This window comes from Pristiophorus japonicus, chromosome 12, assembly GCF_044704955.1.
Source record: "Pristiophorus japonicus isolate sPriJap1 chromosome 12, sPriJap1.hap1, whole genome shotgun sequence".
Classification (NCBI taxonomy): Eukaryota; Metazoa; Chordata; class Chondrichthyes; family Pristiophoridae; genus Pristiophorus; species Pristiophorus japonicus.
The window spans coordinates 50,780,847-50,801,011 of NC_091988.1; the positions used below are offsets into that span (position 1 = coordinate 50,780,847).

The following is a 20,165-nucleotide window of genomic DNA, read 5'->3' on the forward strand; positions in this document are numbered from 1 at the left end:
GGGGAGGGAGCGGAGTCTTTTGTTGAACTCCGCTCCCTCCGCAGCCCAGCGAGGAGTCCCTCGAGCTCGCGCAGCTCAAGGTGCTGCTCCTTTGTCAAGGGCCCGCCCGCGGCCAAGGTTTTAACGGCGGCGCGGACGGACCCCTTGATCAGCTCCGGCTCGGACCATTTTTCCAGGGCCAGTCGGGCTTGGTCGCGGCGACCCCGGCTCTGGGCCAAAAAGTCCCGGAGTTCCTTTGCAGGAACGAGGAGGGCCTCAGCGGCGGCCGCGAGCAGATCCACCGCCTCCCTGGCGGTGGTCTCTAGGTCTTCACCCGCGTCCCCCACCGAGTCCCCGTCCTCCTCCGGGAGGTGGCCGCCAGCAGCCGGCCCATCGACCGCACAAGGTACGGCAAATGAACCGGCCGCTCCAACCGGCCCTGGCACTGCCCCGATCCCACCCCCAGGATCGTCGGCAGAGGAGTCCCCACTGGGCTCTTTTAAAAATGGTGCTGGGTCGGGAAATGACAGCGGAAGGGGTTCCCCCTCCGCCCCAGGAACCGGAGAACAAGGAGAGACCCGGCCATAGGAAATCCCCAGGCCCTCCAAGTGCTCCAGCTCCAAAGTAAGGGGCGAGGGTGGGTGTTCCTCCCCCTCCCCGCTGCCACCCCCCGGCCCAGCATCTACAGTGTCATTAAAACCACTAAATTGTTTTTCTGCCGGGTCGAGCGACTCCCGGGGGAAGTTGGATAATAGCTGGGCGGGCTCAGGTTCGGCCTTTTCGGCCCCGCCCGCCTCGGTCCCCGGGACGCTCGACCCGGCGGCTACGCATTCTTCCACTGGCCCCACGCCCCCCACGACAGGCAGATCTTCCACGCCCTCCCCAGGAGGCAGCGGCTGGGCAGCCTCGACTGCCTCACCCTCCCCGGGGAAAGACTCCTCGCGCCTGCAGCGCAATTTGGGGGCGCTGGTGGGGGACGCGGGACACGCGGCGGGCACCGCCTCCTCCGCGGAGGGATGTTGTTCCCCCTCCGCCTCATTGGGGCGGTGCCTCTTTTTGTTCCTGGGGGCGCGCGGAGTCAGGGAGACCTCCATGTCTGCCGAGGCCTCCCGCTCCGCCCCCCCCTTTTCCTTTTCTTGCCCGCGCCTGGGCCCCTCTGTGGTGGTATTCAAGGGCCCGGGCACGGGCTCGGGGCACCCCGCGCTCGCCGGTGACTGGGTTGGGCTGAGCGCGGTGGTCAGACTTTCCGGCGCACCGAGGGGACCCGCCTCTAGATGTTTCTCCTTCTTCCGCGCCTTCTTTCCGCTCGGACGCTCTCCCTCCCCCCCGCCGGAGGCCCTGAAAACAAAGGCCTCCGACGATGCCCGCGCACCCATGGCTCCCGGCACGCGGACGCAACTAGGGGGAGGGGTGGCGGCAGCGCCAGCCTTGGCCGCCTTCGGTGGTTTGGCGGCCTTGGAGGCGGGGCAGTTCTTACGAACATGCCCCACCTCCCTGCAGGCATGGCACCGCACGCCGTCCGACGTCCAGAAGACGCGGTAGGCAGTCCCCTCGTGCACCACATTAAAGTGCCCTTCTGTCACGTCCTCCCGCGCCAGCCGGACAAAGAGCTGGCGGCGGAAGGAGAACACGTGGCGCAGGCTGTTCTCCCTGAGGCCGAGCGGTATGGGGTTGATCCCTGACCTTACCTCCCCCAGTTGTTGTAGGTGAGGGAGGAGGAGCCCAGCGGGAACAAAGGGCGGGACGTTCGACACGATGACCCTCTGCGCGGTGGCCTCGAGAGGATCCACCGGCAGGAACGTCCCGCCCACCGTGAGCCCCTTTTCGAGGGCCAGGGACACCGCCCGCTCCGACCCCAGGAAGAAAACAGCCTTCCCAGACATCTTGGAGGCTGCGACAATGGCCGAGGGGCCGACTACCCCAGCCATCGCCCGCACGCACTCCTCGATGCTCATTGTGGGGTGAGTGTAGCTCTTGACCCCGTGTTTTTTTGTTATAAGTGTAAATGGTGGCAGGGCAGCGGGTGGCGCAGGAGGTGCTGTGGAAGCGGTTGCCACCTGCGCATACGTCCTAGCTGGCCCTGCCACCGGCGTGGATGGGGTCGCCATCACGGGGTCCCTTTAAGGGCTACACCCACCCCAAAGTCACAGGCCTTAATGGTCTTTAATGGCCTCGTGTATTTAACTGAGCAGAGGAGCCCTTAACGAGGCACCTCTCCCCTCGTTGACAATTGGGGAGAGGCCTTGCTCCCTCTGCTCAGTTGTCTTAATTGTTTTTTTTTTAAATTTGGAAGGAAAGGGTTCTCAGAGAGAGAGGGGAGAAACAGAGTAGCAGAGAAAAGAGAGAGGGGGGTGGGAAGGGGGGGGGGCTGCGAGGGCAGGTCTCTCCTCGCAGCTGTGGGTGGGTGCACTCCCCAGATGGCAAAACACAAAAGTCTTTGAGGTGGTCTTCAGGTGGGGGGAGAAGATGTCTTCACCTGGGGTAGCTGGAGCCACCAGGCACTCCTAACGATCTTTAATTGGGTGATTGAGAAAAAACAACAATCTTCAGCCTGGTAGCTCCAGCTATCCCAGGCTAGGCAAATGTGGGGGGTGGGGGGGGTTGCAATTGTGGGGGGGCCTAGTTGTAAGCACGGCCCCCACGCACACTACCACACACACACACACACCCCCCGCGATGTTCCGGCCCTCAGTGGTCTTCTTTCCTCCCCCCACCGATACAACAAAGTCTGTTTGGGGAAATGCACCCACACCCACCTGTTGAAATGGTAGAGTCTCCCTCCTTCCACACTGGATGTTGGTTGTTGGTTTTTCCCCCTCTCTCCAACTCTTTGCAGAATGGTGAAAAAGATGTTGAAAGCTTTCTGCCTTTTCCTCCTCTCCCTCTGGGTGAAAGTGGTGTTGAAGCCCCTTCCTTCCTTCTCCTCCTGGGCTGGTCTCAGGGCTCTCCAGGCAGGAGCTCAAGTTGCTAGCAGCTCCACTCACTGCTCACAGCTCCAACTGAGCAGGACACGCCTCTACTGCTTCACGATTGGTTCCTTGTGCATGAAACTCTTTTTGGAGTTCACCTGCAAAAACATAAAACATGTATCCGTGCCACCCGACCTGGATGACACACACAAGACATTTACAAGGGCCCTTTTTTATTTATTTTTTTGTGTTTTTTTTTTTGGGGCACTAAAATCAAATTTTTCCTTTTTCCAGTGCCCCCTATAAAAGGAGAGGGGGACACTAAAAGCACCGGCAATTAAAACAAATTAAACTTTAAAACGTAAAATCAAATTAAAATTTGGTTGCCGGGCGTGATGATGCACTCCAGTCCCTCCGGTGCCCACCTCTCGCGGAAGGCCGCGAGCGTACCGGTGGACACCGCGTGCTCCATCTCCAAGGACACCCTGGATCGGATGTAAGAGCGGAAGAGAGGCAGGCAGTCAGGTTGAACGACCCCCTCGACCGCCCGCTGCCTGGACCGGCTGATGGCACCCTTGGCCGTGCCCAGGAGCAGTCCTACGAGGAGGCCCTCGGACCTACCCGCTCCCCTCCGCACAGGGTGCCCAAAGATCAGGAGAGTGGGACTGAAGTGCAGCCAGAATTTCAGGAGCAGCCCCTTCAAATAGTGGAACAGGGGCTGCAACCTTGTGCATTCAATAAAAACATGGAACACGGACTCCTCCAGACCGCAGAAATTGCAGGCGGCCTGGGAGTCCGTGAACCGGCTTAAAAATTTGTTGCACGGCATTGCTCCGTGCACCACCCTCCAGGCCAAGTCCCCGATGAATAGTGGGAGGACCCCTGCGTAGAGTGCCCTCCATCGGGGACCCCCGCCTCCTCCGGACGGCAAGATGGTACGCCATGGCGTGTCCGGACGGCCGGCGAGGATGGCAAAGTTGAGGGTGTGCAGGAGCAGCCCGTACAGGAAACCCCTCCGCGCGGAACTGAAAGGCACGGAGGGGATTTCCCCGAGGCGGCTCAAGTTGTGAGGCGCCGGCCCCCGAGGGAGGTTCCGGGGTTTGGCGCCGATGAGGAATTCCGTCCGGACGGGGGTCAGTTCGGACGGGATCTCCCCACGTGCTTGAGCCTCCTCGATACACCTAACGGAGTCAGGGCCCAGAGCTGTTTTTAGCGACTCGATGGCATCGGCCGCGCGGCGGACGTTGGCAGAATTTAGGCGCCGCGCCAGCGTGACTGGCGCCATCCAGCCCGCTCCTCCGCCATCGAGCAGGTCCCTGACCCTGGTCACCTCACCAGCCACAGCCCTCTCTTCCGACCGCCACATGAAGCCTCGGCCGTGGAGGTACGGATTCCCGAGCAGCGGTTCCTGCAGGACGGCCGCCACTCCAGCCGGCGGAGAGCTGCGCTTGGTGGAGACTTTGTTCCAGACCCTGATGAGTTCCCTGTAAAAGACAGGCAGCTCCCGGAGGGCGGTCCTGGCACCCCCCAAGTTCACAAACAGGAGCTGCGTGTCATAATTGAGGTCGAGCTGCTGGCGGAAGAAATACCTCGCCAGAGCACACCACCTAGGAGGGGGCTCGACGTAAAGGTATCTCTGCAGGGTCTGAAGACGGAAAGTCGCGAGCTGGGCGCTGACGCACACCAACGACTGACCGCCCTCCTCAAGCGGGAGACTCAAGACCGCGACAGAGACCCAGTGCTTCCTGTTGTTCCAGAAGAAGTCCACCAGCTTCTTCTGTATCTTGGCGACAAACGCAGGGGGAGGGGTCAAAGTGACCAGCCGGTACCACAGCATTGCGGCCACCAGCTGGTTTATGACTAGCGCTTGACCCCTGTAGGACAGCACTCGGAGCAGTCCTGTCCAGCGCCCTAGGCGAGCGGCGACCTTGGCCTCCAGCTCCTGCCAGTTCGCCGGCCAGGCTTCCTCGTCGGGGCTAAGGTAGACTCCCAGATAGAGGAGATGGGTCGTGCTCCAGGCAAAAGGCCTGAGCTCCTCCGGCAGGGAGTCCACCCGCCACTGACCCACCAGGAGTCCGGAACATTTCTCCCAGTTGATCCTGGCGGAGGACGCGGCCGAGTAAATCTCCTGGCACTCACGCATCCTCCGCAGGTCAGCGGGATCCTCTACCGCGAGGAGCACGTCATCGGCGTAAGCCGAGAGGACGACCTCCACGCCCGGCCCTTGCAGAGCCAGTCCCGTCAACCTCGTCCGCAAGAGGCGCAGGAAAGGCTCCACGCAAACGGCGTATAACTGGCCGGACATGGGGCATCCCTGGCGCACCCCTCTCCTAAAGCGAAGGGGCGCCGTCAAGGACCCGTTAACCTTAATCAGACACTCCGCGGCGGCGTACAAAAGTCGGATCCGGGCGACGAAATGCGTCCCGAACCCGAAAGCGCGCAGAGTTCCGAGCAGATAGTCGTGATCCACCCTGTCGAACGCCTTCTCTTGGTCGAGGGATAGGAAGGCGACCGACAGACCAGCCTCCTGGGAGCAATGGATGAGGTCCCGGACCAGATGGATGTTGTCGTGGATTGTCCGGCCCGGGACCGTGTATGACTGGTCGGGGTGGATCATGTGGTCCAGCACGGCACCAAGGCGAGCAGACATCGCCCTGGCGAAGATTTTGTAGTCCGTGCTGAGGAGGGAGACCGGGCGCCAGTTCTTAAGGAGGCGGAGATCGCCCTTCTTAGGCAGCAGGACGATGACTGCCCTGCGCCAAGAGAGGGGCATCTCCCCGGTCGCCAGACTTTCCCCCAGGACCCGCGCGTAGTCGCCCCCCAGGACGTCCCAGAACGCCCTGTGGAACTCCACGGTCAGCCCGTCTAGCCCCGGGGATTTTCCCCTCGAGAGCCGGGCGAGGGCACCGGTCAGCTCCGCCAGGCTTAGCGGAGCTTCCAGATTTTCGGCGCCCTCCGGGCTGACCTTCGGCAGGTCCTCCCACAAAACTCTACGCGCTTCCTCGCTGGACAGATCCGGAGAGAACAGAGCCCCGTAATATTCACGGACCCTGTTGTTGACGCCCTCCGGATCCGAGACGAGAGAGCCGTCGTCGGCCAGCATCGTCAAGAGCTGCTTACGGACACTCTGCCTTTTTTCCAGCGAGTAGAAGAAGGGGGAGCCGCGGTCCAGATCCCGCAGGAACCGGATCCGCGACCTCACGAACGCGCCTCGGGACCCGACGAGCTGCAGGTCCTTCAGCGCGGCCTTCTTCGCTTCGTACACCGTCCGCAGGGCCGGGCCCTGGACGACTTGACCGAGACGGGCTTCCAGGTCGAGCACCTCTTTTTCTAGGCGCCCGACTCTGGCCGCCCGCCTCTTGGTCGACCCCCTCGCGTACTCTTGACAGAAGACGCGGACGTGAGCCTTGCCCACGTCCCACCATAGCCTCAAGGAGGGGAAGCCCCCCTGCTTCCTTCTCCAGTCGGACCAGAATCGACGGAACGAGTCCTGGAAACGCACGTCCTCCAGCAGCCGGTTGTTAAAGTGCCAGTACGCGGACCCCACCCTCGCGCGGAGCGAAGCGAGCTGCGCCCACACCAGGTGGTGGTCCGAACACGGCACCGGCCGCATGGAGGCCGCCGGGACGCAGGAAACGTACGCCCGAGACACGTAAAGGCGGTCGACTCTAGACCATCCAACTCCAGGCCTCACCCAAGTAAAGGCGCTGGAGTCGGGGTGGAGATTTCGCCAGACGTCCACCAAGTCGAAGGACCCGACCAGGTCCCTCAACTTCTCCATCGCCGTCATGCACTGCGGAGCACCGGAGCGGTCCCTCGCCTCGAGGGTGCAGTTAAAATCCCCCCCGAGGACAATGCAGTCGCCGACGTCGACGGAGCCAAGAAGAGCGGACACCTCTTCAAAGAAGCGCGTTTGCTGCGGGCCGGGATGAGGGGCGTACACGTTCACGAGATGGAGCGGCACGTCCCCCAGGCGAACCGTTACGTGCAGCAAGCGGCCTGGCACGGGCTCCTCGACCCCCAAGATCTCCGGCTGAAAATGCGGGCCCAGCAAGATGGCCACCCCACTAGAAATGGCGGTGAGGTGGCTCATGCGGACCTCTCCTTGCCATTCCAGGAGCCACGTGGCTTCGTCTCCCGGAACGGTGTGGGTTTCTTGCAGGAAGCACACCGCATATTTCCCCTCCCGCAGGAGCGAAAAATTGTCAAATCTACGGCGTGCCCCTCTGCCGCCGTTGATGTTGAGGCTGGCTATGGTTATCTTCATGACAAAAGCATAGTGCAACCTCTACCTTAACCTATTGTGGGGGAGGGAGCGGAGTCTTTTGTTGAACTCCGCTCCCTCCGCAGCCCAGCGAGGAGTCCCTCGAGCTCGCGCAGCTCAAGGTGCTGCTCCTTTGTCAAGGGCCCGCCCGCGGCCAAGGTTTTAACGACGGCGCGGACGGACCCCTTGATCAGCTCCGGCTCGGACCATTTTTCCAGGGCCAGTCGGGCTTGGTCGCGGCGACCCCGGCTCTGGGCCAAAAAGTCCCGGAGTTCCTTTGCAGGAACGAGGAGGGCCTCAGCGGCGGCCGCGAGCAGATCCACCGCCTCACTGGCGGTGGTCTCTAGGTCTTCACCCGCGTCCCCCACCGAGTCCCCGTCCTCCTCCGGGAGGTGGCCGCCAGCAGCCGGCCCATCGACCGCACAAGGTACGGCAAATGAACCGGCCGCTCCAACCGGCCCTGGCACTGCCCCGATCCCACCCCCAGGATCGTCGGCAGAGGAGTCCCCACTGGGCTCTTTTAAAAATGGTGCTGGGTCGGGAAATGACAGCGGAAGGGGTTCCCCCTCCGCCCCAGGAACCGGAGAACAAGGAGAGACCCGGCCATAGGAAATCCCCAGGCCCTCCAAGTGCTCCAGCTCCAAAGTAAGGGGCGAGGGTGGGTGTTCCTCCCCCTCCCCGCTGCCACCCCCCGGCCCAGCGTCTACAGTTTCATTAAAATCAATATATTTTGTTTCTGCCGGGTCGAGCAACTCCCGGGGGAAGTTGGGTAATAGCTGGGCGGGCTCAGGTTCGGCCTTTTCGGCCTCGCCCACCTCAGTCCCCGGGACGCCCGGCCCGGCGGCTACGCATTCCTCCGCGGTCCCCACGCCCCCCACGACAGGCAGATCTTCCACTCCATCCCCGGGAGGCAGAGGCTGGGCAGCCTCAACTGTCTCACCCTCCCCGGGGAAAGACTCCTCGCGCCTGCAGCGCAATTTGGGGGCGCTGGTGGGGGACGCGGGACACGCGGCGGGCACCGACTCCTCCGCGGAGGGATATTGTTCCCCCTCCGCGTCATTGGGGCGGTGCCTCTTTTTGTTCCTGGGGGCGCGCGGAGTCAGGGAGACCTCCATGTCTGCCGAGGCCTCCCGCTCCGCCCCCCCCTTTTCCTTTTCTTGCCCGCGCCTGGGCCCCTCTGTGGTGGTATTCAAGGGCCCGGGCACGGGCTCGGGGCACCCCGCGCTCGCCGGTGACGGGGTTGGGCTGAGCGCGGTGGTCAGACTTTCCGGCGCACCGAGGGGACCCGCCTCTAGATGTTTCTCCTTCTTCCGCGCCTTCTTTCCGCTCGGACGCTCTCCCTCCCCCCCGCCGGAGGCCCTGAAAACAAAGGCCTCCGACGATGCCCGCGCACCCATGGCTCCCGGCACGCGGACGCAACTAGGGGGAGGGGTGGCGGCAGCGCCAGCCTTGGCCGCCTTCGGTGGTTTGGCGGCCTTGGAGGCGGGGCAGTTCTTACGAACATGCCCCACCTCCCTGCAGGCATGGCACCGCACGCCGTCCGACGTCCAGAAGACGCGGTAGGCAGTCCCCTCGTGCACCACATTAAAGTGCCCTTCTGTCACGTCCTCCCGCGCCAGCCGGACAAAGAGCTGGCGGCGGAAGGAGAACACGTGGCGCAGGCTGTTCTCCCTGAGGCCGAGCGGTATGGGGTTGATCCCTGACCTTACCTCCCCCAGTTGTTGTAGGTGAGGGAGGAGGAGCTCAGCGGGAACAAAGGGCGGGACGTTCGACACGATGACCCTCTGCGCGGTGGCTTCGAGAGGATCCACCGGCAGGAACGTCCCGCCCACCGTGAGCCCCTTTTCGAGGGCCAGGGACACCGCCCGCTCCGACCCCAGGAAGAAAACAGCCTTCCCAGACATCTTGGAGGCTGCGACAATGGCCGAGGGGCCGACTACCCCAGCCATCGCCCGCACGCACTCCTCGATGCTCATTGTGGGGTGAGTGTAGCTCTTGACCCCGTGTTTTTTTGTTATAAGTGTAAATGGTGGCAGGGCAGCGGGTGGCGCAGGAGGTGCTGTGGAAGCGGTTGCCACCTGCGCATACGTCCTTGCTGGCCCTGCCACCGGCGTGGATGGGGTCGCCATCACGGGGTCCCTTTAAGGGCTACACCCACCCCAAAGTCACAGGCCTTAATGGTCTTTAATGGCCTCGTGTATTTAACTGAGCAGAGGAGCCCTTAACGAGGCACCTCTCCCCTCGTTGACAATTGGGGAGAGGCCTTGCTCCCTCTGCTCAGTTGTCTTAATTGTTTTTTTTTAAATTTGGAAGGAAAGGGTTCTCAGAGAGAGAGGGGAGAAACAGAGTAGCAGAGAAAAGAGAGAGGGGGGTGGGAAGGGGGGGGGGCTGCGAGGGCAGGTCTCTCCTCGCAGCTGTGGGTGGGTGCACTCCCCAGATGGCAAAACACAAAAGTCTTTGAGGTGGTCTTCAGGTGGGGGGAGAAGATGTCTTCACCTGGGGTAGCTGGAGCCACCAGGCACTCCTAACGATCTTTAATTGGGTGATTAATAACAATCTTCAGCCTGGTAGCTCCAGCTATCCCAGGCTAGGCAAATGTGGGGGGTGGGGGGGGTTCCAATTGTGGGGGGGGGGCCTAGTTGTAAGCACGGCCCCCACGCACACTACCACACACACACACACCCCCCGCGATGTTCCGGCCCTCAGTGGTCTTCTTTCCTCCCCCCACCGATACAACAAAGTCTGTTTGGGGAAATGCACCCACACCCACCTGTAGAATGTTGGGTCTCCCTCCTTCCACACTGGATATTGTTGGTCTTTTCCCCCTCTCTCCAACTCCTTGCAGAAATGATAAAGATGTTGAAAGTTTTCTGCTTTCTCCTCCTCTCCCTCTGGATAGAAGTTGGTGTTGAAGCCCCTTCCTTCCTTCTCTTCCTGGGCTGGTCTCAGGGCTCTCCAGGCAGGAGCTCAAGTTGCTAGCAGCTTCCCTCACTGCTCACAGCTCCAACTGAGCAGGACACGCCTCTACTGCTTCACGATTGGTTCCTTGTGCATGAAACTCTTTTAGGAGTCTACCTGCAAAACATAAACAATATTAAACTGTGCCACCCGACCTGGGTGACACAGCAGACATTTTCAAGCCCCTTTTTTTTTGGTTTTTGGTTTTTTTTTTTGGGGCGCTAAAATCAAATTTTTCCAGTGCCCCCTATAAAAGGAGAGGGGGACACTAAAAACACCGGCAATTAAAACAAATTAAACTTTAAAACGTAAAATCAAATTAAAATTTGGTTGCCGGGCGTGATGATGCACTCCAGTCCCTCCGGTGCCCACCTCTCGCGGAAGGCCGCGAGCGTACCGGTGGACACCGCGTGCTCCATCTCCAAGGACACCCTGGACCGGATGTAAGAGCGGAAGAGAGGCAGGCAGTCAGGTTGAACGACCCCCTCGACCGCCCGCTGCCTGGACCGGCTGATGGCACCCTTGGCCGTGCCCAGGAGCAGTCCTACGAGGAGGCCTTCGGACCTACCCGCTCCCCTCCGCACAGGGTGCCCAAAGATCAGGAGAGTGGGACTGAAGTGCAGCCAGAATTTCAGGAGCAGCCCCTTCAAATAGTGGAACAGGGGCTGCAACCTTGTGCACTCCATAAAAACATGGAACACGGACTCCTCCAGACCGCAGAAATTGCAGGCGGCCTGGGAGTCCGTGAACCGGCTTAAAAATTTGTTGCACGGCACTGCTCCGTGCACCACCCTCCAGGCCAAGTCCCCGATGAATAGTGGGAGGACCCCTGCGTAGAGTGCCCTCCATCGGGGACCCCCGCCTCCTCCGGACGGCAAGATGGTACGCCATGGCGTGTCCGGACGGCCGGCGAGGATGGCAAAGTTGAGGGTGTGCAGGAGCAGCCCGTACAGGAAACCCCTCCGCGCGGAACTGAAAGGCACAGAGGGGATTTCCCCGAGGCGGCTCAAGTTGTGAGGCGCCGGCCCCCGAGGGAGGTTCCGGGGTTTGGCGCCGATGAGGAATTCCGTCCGGACGGGGGTCAGTTCGGACGGGATCTCCCCACGTGCCTGAGCCTCCTCGATACACCTAACGGAGTCAGGGCCCAGAGCTGTTTTTAGCGACTCGATGGCATCGGCCGCGTGGCGGACGTTGGCAGAATTTAGGCGCCGCGCCAGCGTGACTGGCGCCATCCAGCCCGCTCCTCCGCCATCGAGCAGGTCCCTGACCCTGGTCACCTCACCAGCCACAGCCCTCTCTTCCGACCGCCACATAAAGCCTCGGCCGTGGAGGTACGGATTCCCGAGCAGCGGCTCCTGCAGGACGGCCGCCACTCCAGCCGGTGGAGAGCTGCGCTTGGTGGAGACTTTGTTCCAGACCCTGATGAGTTCCCTGTAAAAGACAGGCAGCTCCCGGAGGGCGGTCCTGGCACCCCCCAAGTTCACAAACAGGAGCTGCGTGTCATAATTGAGGTCGAGCTGCTGGCGGAAGAAATACCTCGCCAGAGCACACCACCTAGGAGGGGGCTCGACGTAAAGGTATCTCTGCAGGGTCTGAAGACGGAAAGTCGCGAGCTGGGCGCTGACGCACACCAACGACTGACCGCCCTCCTCAAGCGGGAGACTCAAGACCGCGGCAGAGACCCAGTGCTTCCTGTTGTTCCAGAAGAAGTCCACCAGCTTCTTCTGTATCTTGGCGACAAACGCAGGGGGAGGGGTCAAAGTGACCAGCCGGTACCACAGCATTGCGGCCACCAGCTGGTTTATGACTAGCGCTCGACCCCTGTAGGACAGCACTCGGAGCAGTCCTGTCCAGCGCCCTAGGCGAGCGGCGACCTTGGCCTCCAGCTCCTGCCAGTTCGCCGGCCAGGCTCCCTCGTCGGGGCTAAGGTAGACTCCCAGATAGAGGAGATGGGTCGTGCTCCAGGCAAAAGGCCTGAGCTCCTCCGGCAGGGAGTCCACCCGCCACTGACCCACCAGGAGTCCGGAACATTTCTCCCAGTTGATCCTGGCGGAGGACGCGGCCGAGTAAATCTCCTGGCACTCACGCATCCTCCGCAGGTCAGCGGGATCCTCTACCGCGAGGAGCACGTCATCGGCGTAAGCCGAGAGGACGACCTCCACGCCCGGCCCTTGCAGAGCCAGTCCCGTCAACCTCGTCCGCAAGAGGCGCAGGAAAGGCTCCACGCAAACGGCGTATAACTGGCCGGACATGGGGCATCCCTGGCGCACCCCTCTCCTAAAGCGAAGGGGCGCCGTCAAGGACCCGTTAACCTTAATCAGACACTCCGCGGCGGCGTACAAAAGTCGGATCCGGGCGACGAAATGCGTCCCGAACCCGAAAGCGCGCAGAGTTCCGAGCAGATAGTCGTGATCCACCCTGTCGAACGCCTTCTCTTGGTCGAGGGATAGGAAGGCGACCGACAGACCAGCCTCCTGGGAACAATGGATGAGGTCCCGGACCAGATGGATGTTATCGTGGATTGTCCGGCCCGGGACCGTGTATGACTGGTCGGGGTGGATCATGTGGTCCAGCACGGCACCAAGGCGAGCAGACATCGCCCTGGCGAAGATTTTGTAGTCCGTGCTGAGGAGGGAGACCGGGCGCCAGTTCTTAAGGAGGCGGAGATCGCCCTTCTTAGGCAGCAGGACGATGACTGCCCTGCGCCAAGAGAGGGGCATCTGCCCGGTCGCCAGACTTTCCCCCAGGACCCGCGCGTAGTCGCTCCCCAGGACGTCCCAGAACGCCCTGTGGAACTCCACGGTCAGCCCGTCCAGCCCCGGGGATTTTCCCCTCGAGAGCCGGGCGAGGGCACCGGTCAGCTCCGCCAGGCTTAGCGGAGCTTCCAGATTTTCGGCGCCCTCCGGGCTGACCTTCGGCAGGTCCTCCCACAAAACTCTACGCGCTTCCTCGCTGGACGGATCCGGAGAGAACAGAGCCCCGTAATATTCACGGACCCTGTTGTTGACGCCCTCCGGATCCGAGACGAGAGAGCCGTCGTCGGCCAGCAGCGTCAAGAGCTGCTTACGGACACTCTGCCTTTTTTCCAGCGAGTAGAAGAAGGGGGAGCCGCGGTCCAGATCCCGCAGGAACCGGATCCGCGACCTCACGAACGCGCCTCGGGACCCGACGAGCTGCAGGTCCTTCAGCGCGGCCTTCTTCGCTTCGTACACCGTCCGCAGGGCCGGGTCCTGGACGACTTGACCGAGACGGGCTTCCAGGTCGAGCACCTCTTTTTCTAGGCGCCCGACTCTGGCCGCCCGCCTCTTGGTCGACCCCCTCGCGTACTCTTGACAGAAGACGCGGACGTGAGCCTTGCCCACGTCCCACCATAGCCTCAAGGAGGGGAAGCCCCCCTGCTTCCTTCTCCAGTCGGACCAGAATCGACGGAACGAGTCCTGGAACCGCACGTCCTCCAGCAGCCGGTTGTTAAAGTGCCAGTACGCGGACCCCGTCCTCGCGCGGAGCGAAGCGAGCTCCGCCCACACCAGGTGGTGGTCCGAACACGGCACCGGCCGCATGGAGGCCGCCGGGACGCAGGAAACGTACGCCCGAGACACGTAAAGGCGGTCGACTCTAGACCATCCAACTCCAGGCCTCACCCAAGTAAAGGCGCTGGAGTCGGGGTGGAGATTTCGCCAGACGTCCACCAAGTCGAAGGACCCGACCAGGTCCCTCAACTTCTCCATCGCCGTCATGCACTGCGGGGCACCGGAGCGGTCCCTCGCCTCGAGGGTGCAGTTAAAATCCCCCCCGAGGACAATGCAGTCGCCGACGTCGACGGAGCCAAGAAGAGCGGACACCTCTTCAAAGAAGCGCGTTTGCTGCGGGCCGGGATGAGGGGCGTACACGTTCACGAGATGGAGCGGCACGTCCCCCAGGCGAACCGTTACGTGCAGCAAGCGGCCTGGCACGGGCTCCTCGACCCCCAAGATCTCCGGCTGAAAATGCGGGCCCAGCAAGATGGCCACCCCACTAGAAATGGCGGTGAGGTGGCTCATGCGGACCTCTCCTTGCCATTCCAGGAGCCACGTGGCTTCGTCTCCCGGAACGGTGTGGGTTTCTTGCAGGAAGCACACCGCATATTTCCCCTCCCGCAGGAGCGAAAAATTGTCAAATCTACGGCGTGCCCCTCTGCCGCCGTTGATGTTGAGGCTGGCTATGGTTATCTTCATGACAAAAGCATAGTGCAACCTCTACCTTAACCTATTGTGGGGGAGGGAGCGGAGTCTTTTGTTGAACTCCGCTCCCTCCGCAGCCCAGCGAGGAGTCCCTCGAGCTCGCGCAGCTCAAGGTGCTGCTCCTTTGTCAAGGGCCCGCCCGCGGCCAAGGTTTTAACGACGGCGCGGACGGACCCCTTGATCAGCTCCGGCTCGGACCATTTTTCCAGGGCCAGTCGGGCTTGGTCGCGGCGACCCCGGCTCTGGGCCAAAAAGTCCCGGAGTTCCTTTGCAGGAACGAGGAGGGCCTCAGCGGCGGCCGCGAGCAGATCCACCGCCTCCCTGGCGGTGGTCTCTAGGTCTTCACCCGCGTCCCCCACCGAGTCCCCGTCCTCCTCCGGGAGGTGGCCGCCAGCAGCCGGCCCATCGACCGCACAAGGTACGGCAAATGAACCGGCCGCTCCAACCGGCCCTGGCACTGCCCCGATCCCACCCCCAGGATCGTCGGCAGAGGAGTCCCCACTGGGCTCTTTTAAAAATGGTGCTGGGTTGGGAAATGACAGCGGAAGGGGTTCCCCCTCCGCCCCAGGAACCGGAGAACAAGGAGAGACCCGGCCATAGGAAATCCCCAGGCCCTCCAAGTGCTCCAGCTCCAAAGTAAGGGGCGAGGGTGGGTGTTCCTCCCCCTCCCCGCTGCCACCCCCCGGCCCAGCATCTACAGTGTCATAATTATTTAATTGTTTTTCTGCCGGGTCGAGCGACTCCCGGGGGAAGTTGGATAATAGCTGGGCGGGCTCAGGTTCGGCCTTTTCGGCCTCGCCCGCCTCAGTCCCCGGGACGCCCGGCCCGGCGGCTACGCATTCCTCCGCGGTCCCCACGCCCCCCACGACAGGCAGATCTTCCACTCCATCCCCGGGAGGCAGAGGCTGGGCAGCCTCAACTGTCTCACCCTCCCCGGGGAAAGACTCCTCGCGCCTGCAGCGCAATTTGGGGGCGCTGGTGGGGGACGCGGGACACGCGGCGGGCACCGCCTCCTCCGCGGAGGGATGTTGTTCCCCCTCCGCCTCATTGGGGCGGTGCCTCTTTTTGTTCCTGGGGGCGCGCGGAGTCAGGGAGACCTCCATGTCTGCCGAGGCCTCCCGCTCCGCCCCCCCCTTTTCCTTTTCTTGCCCGCGCCTGGGCCCCTCTGTGGTGGTATTCAAGGGCCCGGGCACGGGCTCGGGGCACCCCGCGCTCGCCGGTGACTGGGTTGGGCTGAGCGCGGTGGTCAGACTTTCCGGCGCACCGAGGGGACCCGCCTCTAGATGTTTCTCCTTCTTCCGCGCCTTCTTTCCGCTCGGACGCTCTCCCTCCCCCCCGCCGGAGGCCCTGAAAACAAAGGCCTCCGACGATGCCCGCGCACCCATGGCTCCCGGCACGCGGACGCAACTAGGGGGAGGGGTGGCGGCAGCGCCAGCCTTGGCCGCCTTCGGTGGTTTGGCGGCCTTGGAGGCGGGGCAGTTCTTGCGAACATGCCCCACCTCCCTGCAGGCATGGCACCGCACGCCGTCCGACGTCCAGAAGACGCGGTAGGCAGTCCCCTCGTGCACCACATTAAAGTGCCCTTCTGTCACGTCCTCCCGCGCCAGCCGGACAAAGAGCTGGCGGCGGAAGGAGAACACGTGGCGCAGGCTGTTCTCCCTGAGGCCGAGCGGTATGGGGTTGATCCCTGACCTTACCTCCCCCAGTTGTTGTAGGTGAGGGAGGAGGAGCTCAGCGGGAACAAAGGGCGGGACGTTCGACACGATGACCCTCTGCGCGGTGGCCTCGAGAGGATCCACCGGCAGGAACGTCCCGCCCACCGTGAGCCCCTTTTCGAGGGCCAGGGACACCGCCCGCTCCGACCCCAGGAAGAAAACAGCCTTCCCAGACATCTTGGAGGCTGCGACAATGGCCGAGGGGCCGACTACCCCAGCCATCGCCCGCACGCACTCCTCGATGCTCATTGTGGGGTGAGTGTAGCTCTTGACCCCGTGTTTTTTTGTTATAAGTGTAAATGGTGGCAGGGCAGCGGGTGGCGCAGGAGGTGCTGTGGAAGCGGTTGCCACCTGCGCATACGTCCTTGCTGGCCCTGCCACCGGCGTGGATGGGGTCGCCATCACGGGGTCCCTTTAAGGGCTACACCCACCCCAAAGTCACAGGCCTTAATGGTCTTTAATGGCCTCGTGTATTTAACTGAGCAGAGGAGCCCTTAACGAGGCACCTCTCCCCTCGTTGACAATTGGGGAGAGGCCTTGCTCCCTCTGCTCAGTTGTCTTAATTGTTTTTTTTTTAAATTTGGAAGGAAAGGGTTCTCAGAGAGAGAGGGGAGAAACAGAGTAGCAGAGAAAAGAGAGAGGGGGGTGGGAAGGGGGGGGGGCTGCGAGGGCAGGTCTCTCCTCGCAGCTGTGGGTGGGTGCACTCCCCAGATGGCAAAACACAAAAGTCTTTGAGGTGGTCTTCAGGTGGGGGGAGAAGATGTCTTCACCTGGGGTAGCTGGAGCCACCAGGCACTCCTAACGATCTTTAATTGGGTGATTAATAACAATCTTCAGCCTGGTAGCTCCAGCTATCCCAGGCTAGGCAAATGTGGGGGGTGGGGGGGGTTCCAATTGTGGGGGGGGGGGCCTAGTTGTAAGCACGGCCCCCACGCACACTACCACACACACACACACCCCCCGCGATGTTCCGGCCCTCAGTGGTCTTCTTTCCTCCCCCCACCGATACAACAAAGTCTGTTTGGGGAAATGCACCCACACCCACCTGTAGAATGTTGGGTCTCCCTCCTTCCACACTGGATATTGTTGGTCTTTTCCCCCTCTCTCCAACTCCTTGCAGAAATGATAAAGATGTTGAAAGTTTTCTGCTTTCTCCTCCTCTCCCTCTGGATAGAAGTTGGTGTTGAAGCCCCTTCCTTCCTTCTCTTCCTGGGCTGGTCTCAGGGCTCTCCAGGCAGGAGCTCAAGTTGCTAGCAGCTTCCCTCACTGCTCACAGCTCCAACTGAGCAGGACACGCCTCTACTGCTTCACGATTGGTTCCTTGTGCATGAAACTCTTTTAAGTTTACCTGCAAAACATAAAAACATTAAACGGTGCCACTCGACCTGGGTGACACTCCAGACATTTACAAGGCCCTTTTTTTTTCCCCCCTTTTTTTTTTGTTTTTTTTTTGTTTTTCTTTTTTGGTTTTTTTTTTGGGCACTAAATTCACAATTTTCCCCAGTGCCCCCTATAAAAGGGAAGGGGGACACTAAAAGCACCGGCAATTAAAACAAATTAAACTTAAAAAACGTAAAATCAAATTAAAATTTGGTTGCCGGGCGTGATGATGCACTCCAGTCCCTCCGGTGCCCACCTCTCGCGGAAGGCCGCGAGCGTACCGGTGGACACCGCGTGCTCCATCTCCAAGGACACCCTGGACCGGATGTAAGAGCGGAAGAGAGGCAGGCAGTCAGGTTGAACGACCCCCTCGACCGCCCGCTGCCTGGACCGGCTGATGGCACCCTTGGCCGTGCCCAGGAGCAGTCCTACGAGGAGGCCTTCGGACCTACCCGCTCCCCTCCGCACAGGGTGCCCAAAGATCAGGAGAGTGGGACTGAAGTGCAGCCAGAATTTCAGGAGCAGCCCCTTCAAATAATGGAACAGGGGCTGCAACCTTGTGCACTCCATAAAAACATGGAACACGGACTCCTCCAGACCGCAGAAATTGCAGGCGGCCTGGGAGTCCGTGAACCGGCTTAAAAATTTGTTGCACGGCACTGCTCCGTGCACCACCCTCCAGGCCAAGTCCCCGATGAATAGTGGGAGGACCCCTGCGTAGAGTGCCCTCCATCGGGGACCCCCGCCTCCTCCGGACGGCAAGATGGTACGCCATGGCGTGTCCGGACGGCCGGCGAGGATGGCAAAGTTGAGGGTGTGCAGGAGCAGCCCGTACAGGAAACCCCTCCGCGCGGAACTGAAAGGCACGGAGGGGATTTCCCCGAGGCGGCTCAAGTTGTGAGGCGCCGGCCCCCGAGGGAGGTTCCGGAGTTTGGCGCCGATGAGGAATTCCGTCCGGACGGGGGTCAGTTCGGACGGGATCTCCCCACGTGCTTGAGCCTCCTCGATGCACCTAACGGAGTCAGGGCCCAGAGCTGTTTTTAGCGACTCGATGGCATCGGCCGCGTGGCGGACGTTGGCAGAGTTTAGGCGCCGCGCCAGCGTGTCTGGCGCCATCCAGCCCGCTCCTCCGCCATCGAGCAGGTCCCTGACCCTGGTCACCTCACCAGCCACAGCCCTCTCTTCCGACCGCCACATGAAGCCTCGGCCGTGGAGGTACGGATTCCCGAGCAGCGGCTCCTGCAGGACGGCCGCCACTCCAGCCGGCGGAGAGCTGCGCTTGGTGGAGACTTTGTTCCAGACCCTGATGAGTTCCCTGTAAAAGACAGGCAGCTCCCGGAGGGCGGTCCTGGCACCCCCCAAGTTCACAAACAGGAGCTGCGTGTCATAATTGAGGTCGAGCTGCTGGCGGAAGAAATACCTCGCCAGAGCGCACCACCTAGGAGGGGGCTCGACGTAAAGGTATCTCTGCAGGGTCTGAAGACGGAAAGTCGCGAGCTGGGCGCTGACGCACACCAACGACTGACCGCCCTCCTCAAGCGGGAGACTCAAGACCGCGGCAGAGACCCAGTGCTTCCTGTTGTTCCAGAAGAAGTCCACCTGCTTCTTCTGTATCTTGGCGACAAACGCAGGGGGAGGGGTCAAAGTGACCAGCCGGTACCACAGCATTGCGGCCACCAGCTGGTTTATGACTAGCGCTCGACCCCTGTAGGACAGCACTCGGAGCAGTCCTGTCCAGCGCCCTAGGCGAGCGGCGACCTTGGCCTCCAGCTCCTGCCAGTTCGCCGGCCAGGCTCCCTCGTCGGGGCTAAGGTAGACTCCCAGATAGAGGAGATGGGTCGTGCTCCAGGCAAAAGGCCTGAGCTCCTCCGGCAGGGAGTCCACCCGCCACTGACCCACCAGGAGTCCGGAACATTTCTCCCAGTTGATCCTGGCGGAGGACGCGGCCGAGTAAATCTCCTGGCACTCACGCATCCTCCGCAGGTCAGCGGGATCCTCTACCGCGAGGAGCACGTCATCGGCGTAAGCCGAGAGGACGACCTCCACGCCCGGCTCTTGCAGAGCCAGTCCCGTCAACCTCGTCCGCAAGAGGCGCAGGAAAGGCTCCACGCAAACGGCATATAACTGGCCGGACATGGGGCATCCCTGGCGCACCCCTCTCCTAAAGCGAAGGGGCGCCGTCAAGGACCCGTTAACCTTAATCAGACACTCCGCGGCGGCGTACAAAAGTCGGATCCGGGCGACGAAATGCGTCCCGAACCCGAAAGCGCGCAGAGTTCCGAGCAGATAGTCGTGATCCACCCTGTCGAACGCCTTCTCTTGGTCGAGGGATAGGAAGGCGACCGACAGACCAGCCTCCTGGGAATGATGGATGAGGTCCCGGACCAGATGGATGTTATCGTGGATTGTCCGGCCCGGGACCGTGTATGACTGGTCGGGGTGGATCATGTGGTCCAGCACGGCACCAAGGCGAGCAGACATCGCCCTGGCGAAAATTTTGTAGTCCGTGCTGAGGAGGGAGACCGGGCGCCAGTTCTTAAGGAGGCGGAGATCGCCCTTCTTAGGCAGCAGGACGATGACTGCCCTGCGCCAAGAGAGGGGCATCTCCCCGGTCGCCAGACTTTCCCCCAGGACCCGCGCGTAGTCGCTCCCCAGGACGTCCCAGAACGCCCTGTGGAACTCCACGGTCAGCCCGTCCAGCCCCGGGGATTTTCCCCTCGAGAGCCGGGCGAGGGCACCG

The 20,165-nt window shown here is 61.8% G+C and overlaps 1 pseudogene; it reads left to right on the top strand.

Moving 5' to 3' along the window:
- Nucleotides 1-20,165, top strand: part of LOC139276792 (inter-alpha-trypsin inhibitor heavy chain H3-like) — a 251,392-nt pseudogene that overhangs the window by 59,117 nt on the left and 172,110 nt on the right.